General features: G+C 38.1%; 2 long non-coding RNA genes across 4 annotated transcripts in view; one reads left to right on the top strand and one right to left on the bottom strand.

Annotated features, from left to right (window-relative positions):
* The window catches only part of LOC144000991 (uncharacterized), an 89,063-nt gene that overhangs the window by 6,183 nt on the left and 70,457 nt on the right, over nt 1–12,423 (top strand). The window lies entirely within an intron of this gene.
* Nucleotides 1,466–2,725, bottom strand: LOC144001403 (uncharacterized). 3 transcript variants are annotated; one of them, XR_013278477.1, is made up of 4 exons: nt 2,597–2,725; nt 2,480–2,512; nt 2,066–2,198; nt 1,466–1,978 (listed from the first exon to the last, which is right to left on the bottom strand). It is a non-coding gene; the product is annotated as an uncharacterized LOC144001403 (long non-coding RNA). The 3 variants fall into 3 exon arrangements; XR_013278476.1 differs by having other exon boundaries at nt 2,585–2,713; XR_013278475.1 differs by having other exon boundaries at nt 2,172–2,198; nt 2,585–2,713.

The raw sequence follows: 12,423 nt of genomic DNA, 5'->3' as shown, positions 1-12,423 counted from the left end.
AAATAAATCAAGCTAGTTGAATTGCCACCAAATTTAAGTTAGTCGAGTGAAGTCATTGCTTGGTTAAAGCAAGTCATAAGTCAAGTCATAAAGTCTTGCTTAAAAATAAATTACCATTAAATGGCGGCGCAAAACTGTTCAGCAAGAAACCAACATTAAGTGTAAGAAAGCATTTTGTACATTTTTTTTTTCCACAAAAAACAACTCACTCAAGGTACTATACTGTATTTGTCCTACATTTCATTCCAAATTTGCACAAAAAAATTATATATTAGGCCTACTCACGTTGTAGTATAGGGCAGCAGAAAACCCAGTGTTACTCCCCAGTATTCTGTTACTCCCCAAGTCTAAATACCATACTTATGCATTTATTTTAGCTGCAGGGCTCTATCACATTATTCTGTTGCATCATGTGTACTTGTTTTCCTTGTTAAAAGTGAGTGATAGCAGCATTGTAGGACGTTCATAAATTTTAACCTGAAAGAGCTTTGGATGATAACGATTATTTTACGTATCATATTTTCGAAGAAAAAAAAAATCATCAAGGCCTATTTTGATGCTTTCAAAGCTCGGGGGGAAAAAAACATATTCAATGTTAAAAAGAATCTGAATTGTGAAAAGTAGCAAGCATGGATTTGGGTAGGTTAGGAAAGGAGAAATCCTAAGCAAAAATGAGAATCTTAAAAGGCGCACTGACTTAACCATAACCACGTTGCAACCGGCTGAAGAGCAAGCAACCACTTTTGGATTATTATTATTATTTTTTTTCTTGATGCAGTGCCTTAGGGTTTCAAACCGTTCATTTTGTTTTGACATTCCCTTCTCAGGTATTACTGGTTTTCTGTGACTCATCCAACTCTGTCGACTAGTTTCTACATTCTGTTTTGAAATATTTTCATACTTTGCCTGGCACTCACATTTTTATTTTAAATTGTTTAAATTATTTTAAATTTAGTTTAAATTGTCATTTGCTCAACTTGCTTTGTTGCCTTTTGGCGTTTCTTCATGCTTAAATGTATTTCCGTTATTCAATTCAACACACCAAGCACTTACATTGCCAACTGGCTGTAGTATTTATTTAATTTAGTCAATTTTCATAAATTGCACGCCCGCAACCCTTGTAAGGACAAGCGGTTCGGATAATGGATGGATGGATGGTTTTATTTAACTGTGTTAATCATTTAAAAATGCAGTATTCATTTATCCATCCATCCATCCATCCATTTTCTTTACCGCTTACTCCTCACAAGGGTCACAGGGGTGCTGGAGCCTATCCCAGCTGGCTTCGGGCAGCCAATTGCAGAGTATTCATTTATTTTTTATTAAATGTGCTAAAGTGGGAATTGAGCTAAAATTCCAGTCCTCTGCTCAAGCCAAATAAAGCAGCAGCAAAAAATGTTTTTTCAAGAAGAAAAATTGCCATTGAAAGTGTGTGCTATGGCTAGAAACACGAGGAGACCCAAGATGTCGTTTTCTTTTCTCAATTTATTTGAACAATTCAGATTGTTTCAGCCATTAACCAAACGTTAAACAAGGAAGGCAAGAGAACGTCACAAAATACCAAATTCCAAGAAAGACAAAGAACGGAACAGTGCAGTTCCCGCTGGTGTGTGCGATTTGGCCACCAGGGGGTAGCATGATATGTACATATGTACCGTACTGCATATACACAAAGAAGACTTTCACAAGTGTTCAGTGTGCTGCAGTAAAATTAGTGTTTTTTTTGTTTTGTTTTGTTTTGTTTTTGCAGAGGTTAAAATAATATGATGTGTAATGTGAATACAGTATTGCTAATTGCTATACTGTCTGCAGTCATGCTCAGGAATTTGTTTCACTGTAATCTATTACTGTGTCACAATTGAAAAAAAGAAAAGGAACAACAAAAACACATTTGAAGGCCGACATGTCGGTGAGGCATGGCTGGTTGGTGAGGCATCATCATCATCATCATCATCATCATCTTCATCATCTTCATTCGCTGTTGGAAGTAAATCTGAATTAATTATACTTGAAAAACACACTGAACATAAAAACACACTGAACATAACATATATCAGAAGCCTGCCATTTTGTTTTCAAACAGCCATCTTCTCCTTTTCCAGGGCTAGTTTTGAATTTGCGAAAGGCAGCATGTTGACGGTGTGTGGCGGGATGCATGTTTGATGACTCACAATCATTTTCATTTTCAGTCCCGCTCCCTGTTTGAAAGAAATTTCTATTAGGTATACATACTTGACAGACAGGTAATACATGCCTGAAAATACATCAAGAAGTCTGACATCTTACTATAGCAATAATTTCGACAATTTCTGGAGGCATTTCATAGACAGTCATTCAGAATATGTTGTCTGCTTGCTACTATTAAATGTAAATGATGATTAGAGTAGAATCTATTCAATACATAGACAGGTGAGTCAAATTTGCAATTGCTGCATGTTGGCGCACTGATGACACAAGGGAGGTATATGGGATGACTCACCTTCGCTTTCATCTTCATCGTCTGTTAAGGTTTCTGTTAAAAGACAATTATAAATTTAATACACCGGTGCTTGACAGACAGGCAATGCAAAATTATGAAACGTGCCAAAAACTACACCGGAAGAACTAGCTTGCTGTAAGATGGCCAAGTTGTTAGTTTGGTTTTATCCAGTATGTGGTGTTTCCTCTGCAAATTGTTGACAGCCAGACAGCACTTCAGGTGTCTTCCTTTCAAGTGTCAGAGAAGATGTGTGCGTGTGCGTTTGTTGGGATGCGTGTGTGTGTGTGTGTATGAAGGTGGCATTCAGTTTTGTTTTATTTTGCTTGTTTTTAGTGTGTAGTCCCATTATTAGGGATGTTCTAATCACAGTTCTTTTGCACACAGCTCAGTCTGAGTTGCTTGATTTTGAGTATTTGCTGATTCCGAGGCCGACCCGATAACGTGATAAGCGCATCCCAATTGTCTCGGTTATCTTAGTTTCATTTAAAAAATTCCAATAAGAGTATCTCTACAACATAACTTTTTGACTCAAAGTCAGCAAGTGGTTCAAATCAAGCAAACCAAAAAACAACAAAAAAAACATTTTATTCTTAATTTTAGAATTGAATAAAATGTATCCATTAATTAAAGGATTACTTTATTTAGCTATTTTTGGCAGTCAAACATTAATATTTTGCCTATAATAAATTTGATATTTTCATTATTTTTCATATACAATTAGTACCTTTAAAAACACATTTTGCAACTTGCTATCGGCTGAAAATGACATCACAAGAGCTCAGGTAACCAATCACAGCTCACCTTGTGAATGTCACATGACCAAACCGAGAAAACAGGTGAGCTGTGATTACCTGAGCCCTTGTGGTGTTTTTAAAGGTACTAATTGTACGTGAAAAATAATGAAAGTATCAAATTAATTATAGACAAAATATTAACTTTTTATTGCTATAATGGGCTAAATAAGTGAAGTATCCCTTTAATTAATTAATTAACCAATCCAATCTTTTTTACCCATCATTTTAAAATTGCTGCGATTTCTGATTATGTGATGGGATCGGCGCAGCCCTACTTAACAACACATTTAGATGAATTATTGTAACTCAATTTTAGCATAGTGTGTAAAAAAAATCATTTGTAAGTTGATATTTGCAGTAATTTACATTTTACATATGTCAATGCCTGGAAGCTGCGTTCAACCAAACCATACCAACAATAAGGAGTGAAACAAGTAACACATTGTTCTTTTAAATAACTAAGTGAGAACATAAGAACATCTGCAGTTTGCACGAGACGATTTGCCGACTATCAACATATTTTTTTTGAGGCAGCCCGAGACAATGCGGAGGCTTGGCAAGCATCCACAGCTACACCTGTTGCCTCAATCAATACAGCTGCATGTTGACAAATCATGTGCCTGCAAAGTGCTGCCAATATCTTTTCATACACAGAAGACAACTGACCCCGGGTTTTCACCGGTTGCGGTTGCGGTGCGGTTGCGGTGCGGTCCGGCGACGCAAGCAATTAGATTCCATTCATTCGAATGGTGCAGTTTACACCGCTTGCGGGTGCGTTGCGTGTCGACTGCGGAAGGCCTGCGGCGTGCCGCAAGCCTTCCGCAAGGATAGACCTATTTTCTATTTTTGCCGGACGCCGCAGCGGTAGGCCTCCGGCAAATGGCAAGCTAGCACAAAACACATCGAGCGGGACAGGAAGACCGAGGCAGTTTCAAAATACATTTCCGGTTACCTTTCAGAATAAAACACTCGCCAGCTCCTATTTCGCAAGCTTTTCAGCAAAACGTGACGTGGGCGTCGCCGGGCCATGTGCTCATTCACGGTTTAGACACCAGCGAACATGGACGAGGAGAGGTTTATATTGGAGGTGGAAAACCACAAAATAATATATGACACGGCACATCCTTTTTATAAGGACTGTAATGTATTGTGAGTTTGATGTTCGCGATTGCTTGTTGTGCCCGTATCGCTTGCCGTACTGAGCGGCAGCCGGACGCGGAAGACAGAAATAAAGAGTGGACCCGCACTGACCCGACTCTCGTTATTAATATACTTTACAAGGACAACCAAAAAAAGGATGCTGCATGGAATCTCATAGCAGAAGAAGAAGAAAAGGTTAAATCAAAAGAAGTCCACCTCTCGTTGTGAAATGCCACATGATCGCGCGCGCGCGGTCCCGCGAGACACGTTGGGAAGTGGGCGGCGACGGAGCTGCCGGACCGCAGCTGTGCGGAGCCGGTGTGGATTGACAAAAAAATTGACCCGTCCGGAGCACGCAGTCAAGACGCACCGCACCGCAACCGCATCCAGTGAAAACCCGGGGTGAGTCTCTGGCTGGCATGGCATCAAAGTTAAATATTTCAAAATTGTCAAAAAGTAGTTTTCATTTTTTGTGTACAGTATTTCTACTTACTGAATCAATATTGAAGAATTTAAGTAATTATCGACTCACCTAAAGAATCAAATTGATTTGAATCGTAAAGTTCTGAACAACACCCAGCTCGAAATAGAGTACCTTCATCATCCATGGAACTGGTGGGCACGGCCGGCAACGCCAACAGCAGGAAGATGATTTGGGCTCTCATGGTTTCCTCTTCTCAATGGAGGACAAATGTGAGCTTGCTCTGTGTCACCAAATTGACGCAGAGTTCTTATATATGTTTGAAACCTCTCAACCATCCACCTCGTTGACCACAATGTCGTACTTGTCCACGTAATAGTCTTCCTTTTTGGAAACCAGCCTGAGTCATTGGTTCTGTACGTACTCGTCTGTCATGCAAGAACAAGTTTTGTCTGTTTTTTGGAATTGTGTGATAAATAGAAACAACGCTTCTTTGAACTATGTCAAGAAATACAAATTACCACAACAATGCCAAATGTATTTTTAAAGCAGGTGGAGTCATCTTGTTCAGTCAGCCAAATTTTCATGGGAGGGTAAGGCAAATATAAATACAGTATAATACAAACTCATTTCTATGCTGATGACAATGTAGTTTATGTTCATGGTAATAATATCGCGCAGGTGACTCAGAAGCTCATTAGTTTCATAGTTCATATCACATCTTGATTGAAATAGTCTTGTCTGAAGTAAAATCCATCTAAAACTGTGGCGATATTTTTCACCAGCAATAATGCTCATGCTGAACCGGATGTTTTTGTTTTAGGGGAAAGGCTCCAAATTGTTTCATATTGTAATTATATGGGGGTCATAACTGATTCAAATTTATCATTTAAATCACATGTAAAAATGATCTGTAATCAAATTAAATTTAACCTCGGTCATTTTAGACACATTCGCCATCAGATGTCCACAAAGGCAGTAAAAATGTACACGCTTCTCTCACATATCACCTACTGTTTACCTATCATCTGGTCTCAAGCTAATGTTACATCTTTGAAACCTTTACAATCCTTTTACAGGCGAACTGTTGAAATTCTAGGTAGGAAGCCAAATAGTTCACATCTTCGTCTATTATTACAAAAAACATAGATTACTTACCTGGGAAAGCATAGTTAAGTATTCTTATTGATGCCTTTTCTATAAAATTATTCAAGGTTTGTCATCCCCTCCTTTTCCCCAGTTTATTAACATCCGAACATTTGACCACAGCACAACCAGAGGTGCAGCAAGGTGCGATTGTATTGTTCCCTTTAGGAAAAGTGCTTTTGGTCAAACCGCTTTGTCTGTTTGAGCTGCTACTCCCATCACCATCAGAAATCTAAACACGTCTATTAAGTTTAAACTCCACCTAAAGAAATGGTTAATTGATCACCAGAAATGTCAACACTAACTTGACTTGCTCTTGCTGTCCTGCTGGCATCTGGTGAGGCCCCTCTGACATTCACCTGTCTCAGGTGCGCCTCTGGGTAGACTTCTCTAACTTCCCTGACTCTCTCAGGCGGTTGTACTTTTAGAGGGGGAACGGTCTCCAAAATCCACGGTTTGGTCCTTATCTCGGTTTTGTGGTCTTGGTTTTTGGCTCCATTCAGTATCTGTTGACGCTTAGTAGAAAAAACAAAACTAAACAAAACAAAAAAATGTCTTGTATAGTCAAGTTAAACTCAACTCAACTTTATTTATAAAGCGCTTTAAGTTAAAAGTGAAAGTATTTATACACAGTATTATAATAACCATAATTGCTGTATAATTATTATTATTTTTTATTCATGCCAGGCTGCCAGCAGTATATAGTGGCAGGCATAAATATTAGATGGCAACAGGTACAACCAACCTGCGTATCAACCTGTTGTCATTCATACAACAGAATAAGTCATGGCTCCCTGCAAATATATCAGTTTTGGGTTTAACTATACAAGCCCAGATTTCACATCGAGTAAATTTGTGCCTAAATTGAAGAGCAACATTTCAGTATGCATGCCTTTTGTTATTTTTGTTTGGTGGTTTGCCGTGAGGTTTTTCTTGTGAAATAGGTGTCTTGGCTCCGCAGGTTAGGAAAGGCCGACCTGATAATTACTCTACTCTCCTAAGCTCAAGTTGTTAGATAAGTCTTATATGATGAACATCAAAATTCATATCCATTATAGTTTTAGAGCAAGCAAGTTATAAACCTTTCTCGCCTGAAAACCCTCAATCTGATGAATAATGCTGGTACCAAGTCCCTTTCCTGGTCCTTGGATCTTAAATTGTGCTTCCGTTTTCTGTCTTTTGTAATAGTATAGATAGACCCACGGTGTAACCAATACTCTATATTTTTGTATGGAAATAAATAAAAAATAAAAAAAATAAATAAATAAAAAATCAGTGAGCACAAATTCTGAGCAGGAACGTAATATTGGTTTTGTTTAGCATTAAAATAGCTTTCCAGTAGGCTAACATACTTTTGGTTAACAACACACAGTACAGTTTTATTTCTAATAACGTCAGGGCAGACTCACACTGTACTGTATTGTATTGTCCATCCATCTATCCATTGTACTCTATTGTTGTATGTAAATACTTGAGTTCCCACAAGTGAGCAATAGTAGCGTCATAGAATACAGTTAACCTTATGACTCATTGCGTATTAAAAAAGCTCAGAGGGTTTGAACTGTGGAAGAGCTGTGACAATGGCAATATGACAATAATATTAATAAATGACTGGTCAACAACAACAAATTTATCGTTAAAGTTTTTATTTTTATTTTTTATTTTTATTTTTTATTTTTTTTTATATATAGTTTTTTTGTTTTCACTCGATCAGGCCAACTTATTGAACCATGGCCCATTTTTTGACTGAAGATTAATATTTTATTTATATTTAGATTTATTTATGGCTATTTTGGCTTTATTTTATGTTTACCTTTTTATTTTAGTAGCGGTATAACAAAAAAAAAAAATGATTTGAATCAGAAAATCAATTTTGATTTAAGAGATGTGAGTGCCTCTCGATTGGCTGGCGACCAGTTCAGGGTGTATCACATTCACACCTGCACCAGCTGGGAATAGGCTCCAGCACGGCCACGACCCTAGTGAGGATAAGCGCTTCGGAAAATGGATGCATGGAGATGTGAGTGTATCTAACCGAATCGTTTCACTTTAAAATAAATTGAGATATGTATCAAAACATCTTTCATTGGAGAGAGGCGTCTTTGATAAAAGTGCCAAATTCATTCATATTGCAAAATGACAAAAAGAAACACATTGCACAATAACCTGTCAAACTTAGCCGCAACATAACGACTTTGCACAAATAAACCAAGAAATCCACAGGTTATATTCACATATTTCTAAACGAGGCGGCACGGTGATTGTGGTAAGCACGTCCGCCTCCCAGTTCTGAGGACTTGGGTTCGAGTCCAGGCTCCGGCCTCCCTGGGTGGAGTTTGCATGTTCTCCCTGTGCCTGCGTGGGTCTTCTCCGGGTACTCCGGTCTCCTCCCACATTCCAAAGACACGCGTAGCAGGTTAATTGGGCGCTCCGAATTGTCCCTAGGTGTGCTTGTGAGTGTGGATGGTTGTTCGTCTCTGTGTGCCCTGCGATTGGCTGGCAACCAGTCCAGGGTGTACCCCGCCTACTGCCTGAAGCCAGCTGAGATAGGCTCCAGCGCCCCCGCACCCTTGTGAGGAATAAGTGGTGAAGATGGATGGATATTTCTAAACGGTTCCAACTCATGTATTTAATATTTGTTTTGAAAGCCGCTACTTGTTTTTCAGTTTGAAAAAAACCTGCTCATTTTGCAATGAATACACATTTCATATTCAACTCTCACTCCTTGTCAAGCTGCACAATGCAACCACAGCTTTATTAGTGATTATTTTGGTTCAACGGCACCTCCGAGTGGTCACTATCTTGCTCTACAGCTCACAAGTGCTGTGTTTTCTGCTACCTCCAGTTATGGAAAGCAGACTGGGCATATATTCACCATACTTATCCATTTTAAGATCAATGTACTCATAAACTCTTTGCCCTCAATGTTAAGACAGTTCTCTACACTAATGGAACAACAATAGCACACAAATAGTATGATTACCTTAATTGTAATGTTACATTACTGGTTACACTATAGCCTAGTAGTACACATTTATTTTAAACCTTACTACTAAACTAATGTTCTGTACTAGTATAACGATTAAACTGACTATAGTTGGCATGTGTCACAGTCACACACTAATTTCCTAGCCTACTGGACCGTACTAGTAGCAACAAAACGCCCACTTGTAGTTTTGCCTTACTGCTTAATGTACATGTACAGTAGTTGTCTTTGTCCTCCAGTAGTGGAAAGGCAAGAGTGAAGAAAATCGTTACTTGTAAAAAAAAAAAAAAAAAAAAAAAAAAGTGGTGGGGGTGATGGTAAGGATTAATGGAATTTAAAATTGCGTCAATGGGAAATATTGATTTGAAATATTAATTAAAATGGGTTATGTCTCATATCTTAAAAAATAACTTGCAAGTCAAGGCCTTTGTAAGTGAAAGTACCAGTATTTGTACTTTATTATACAATTGTTCATTCATTTGTTCATTCATATCATTCTATTGATTACGAATGATACATTTAAAAAAAGAGAAAATTAATTCATCCATTTGTCAAAAATAATTAGTCATATAGACTACCGGTATATAAAAATATCTTTACAGTATATACAGCATAATAATCATGTTATAAATATAGAAGTATGTATCATTTATTAACCTTTTTTGTAAACATTTATTTGTTTATTTATTTATGTATTTATGTATTTATTTATTTATTTATTTATTTCACCACATCAAATGACCTGCCCGGTCTATCCATTTCAAAACTCTAACGTGGCTCTTGAGTGCAAAAGTTTGCCAAACCCTGTTCTAGATCCTTGGAATATTTTGAAGAAGGCATGCCACAGTGATGTTATGAAAGACACCCAGGAACACTTTTCTTTAAAGCCAAAGGCAACTTTTATTGTGACATTTCATGACATTTAGCCACAAACACCAAATTAAGACCATCATCTCCAAGTCTTAGTAGCCCAGCGCTTTGTTTTGTCACGTGTCATCCCATTGTGTTAAGAGGCGCTTCTTGGGACGTAAATTGCTTCAACGATTCCCATATATCTTTTTCTTCTGATACACCGGCATTTCCTCGGAAGAGGAAGAATCTTCATCTGAATCCACTGGATAACATTTCCTGGATTTTTCCTCTGAGCTATCTGCAAAGAAATTGGAAAGCTTTTTGTAGATTTTGTTAAATTAGACAGTGGTGGCTTAGTGCAAGTGCATTTCATTTGCGTTCTGGAACGGTTGGTTTTTCTCTGGCGGGAGTCTCAAGTCTCCACAAGTCTCTAAGAACAACACAAAATATGCCAAATTTTGTTTCTCATTGCTTTTTGTTGAAAAACAAGTTGACGACTAGTAATAAATCACACTTTTATTTTTGAAAATATAGCCCCGAAAGCCTCTTTTCTTTAGGCACACAGAATTTAGTAGTCATGTGTTTAGGGATGAGACGAGACACAAATCCAATGAGACGAAATGTCTCCTGAGCTCAAGTCCACGAGAATGTGACGAGATTTTCGTGAAATATAAAATAATGTCTAATATAATTTTTTCCAGTTTTCCCATTTTGTTGCCCCCACCCCATATACTTCCCATTGCATAAAAGAAATAACGTGCGTACCGTCACCCATGGAAGGGATGGGCATGGCCACCAGCACCAGCAGCAGGTAGACGATGTGGGCTCTCATGAGTTCTTCTTCTCAAGGCAGGTCAATGTCGGTTCGCTGTATGCCACCGATTCGAACCACGGTTCTTTTATACTAAGTTGGGTGTGTCTGAAACATCTCAACCATACACCCTGTGGACATTAGGTATATGGACTTAATGTCTTTGTTTACCTCCGGCATGCACGCTACATAAATAATGTACATACTTTACTGTACACTGGGAGCCATTTAAAAACAAGTTCTGTGTACTTTTTATAATTGAGAGCAAGCCAGGTGTATGTCATCTCATCTGCCAAACGGCAGCGGGTTTAATGTTCTTGTTTCTTATGCCAAATTTCCATGGGCGTGATGAGACGTCATTGTTCAATCATCATTGTTTTCATGAACATTTTCACAGAAAAATTCACACAGTATGAACATGAAGTTGTTCATTTGGTGGTGGTGGTGCTTGATCGTATGAGTGACTTGTAGGCCTGAGCACCAGCCAATAATCACTGAACAGTGGTCTCTCCACATGTTTCAAGATTAAGCATTTTAAACAATGTAACAAATTCAACCGTTTGATTTCATGATTTCATTCTTTAATTAATTGTCACTCCTTTTAGTATGCGGCCTTAACCACCCGGAAGCCAGTACAATATAGACATACTACACATAAATTTGATGATGAAGACAGACTGTCATAACTAAAGTGCAATAATCTCAGTCTCTTTTCACAAACCATAATAAGGTATGCCTGTGAGTATTGTTATGCTGTCTGTCTGCAACATATGTGTTCAAATATAGGTTGTTTTAAGATTTATAACTACTGCAATATGGATGCCCCTTTCTCATAATGTATTAGCGAATTTTTATAGGGCACAGTTCTGTTGTTTGGTTACCAGTAAATACAGTACACAGAGGGCCAAATCCACAAAGAATGCGCTGCGTTCGAAATGATCAGAAAGCAAGGTTGGACCGAGGGGGTGCAACAGCGCTTTCCTCATTTAGCGCAATTAAGGTGTAGTGAGCGGTGAGGACGACGCCGTCGTCTTTCGTTAATTTAATTAATGTCCATAAAATACAATTTATTGGTGTGATCAATGAAATGATCACAAAATGTACCCCCCACCGCGATCACCGATCATGTGTTGTAAACCAACATCATAAGAAAAAAATATTTTCACTGAACAACATGCAATTTTGTAGTTACGTGTATCATATGTAGACCCACACAAAGTCTCAAGAAGCCATGACCGAAAAGACAAAACATGCCTACATTGCAGACAAAGCCAAACTTTTACATACACTTAATGCTAACTTGTGAAGAAATTTTTATCATCGTATGTGGTCGGAACAGGTGGCAAAGTTTTGTTGACTTTCCATTAATCCAGTTTCACAAGCATTTGAGACCATAATTGCAGTGAAAATGTATAGGTATGACACAAAGACTCCTGACTCCTGAGGTGAGTTGGCAGTCTGATGTGCCTTGTAGCGTTTTTACATGCCTTCAACAGGTGTGGAGGGTATGACGTGCACACTTAAGATCAGAATGTTGGTTCCTGGAAATGGCAAATGCCTATCAACAGATACACAGGAAAATCTCAAGACACAGGAAACCATTTTAAGGCTATTTTGGCTTTTATAGATAAAGGCATTCTTCCTAACAATTTCGTCCAATTGACTTCTTGTATGTAGGTAGGTTTAAAAAAAAGAAAAAAAAAAGAAAAAAAAAAAAGAAGCAGAAGTCCACCATTTTTCTCTGAAACAGCTATGTGGGCCATTTCCAGAGGTACTTTTAAAGAAAGTCATTTT

This window comes from Festucalex cinctus, chromosome 14 (genome assembly GCF_051991245.1).
Source record: "Festucalex cinctus isolate MCC-2025b chromosome 14, RoL_Fcin_1.0, whole genome shotgun sequence".
NCBI lineage: Eukaryota > Metazoa > Chordata > Actinopteri > Syngnathiformes > Syngnathidae > Festucalex > Festucalex cinctus.
Note: the sequence above shows the minus strand (reverse complement) of the source record. Positions and strands in the feature narration are given on the sequence as shown.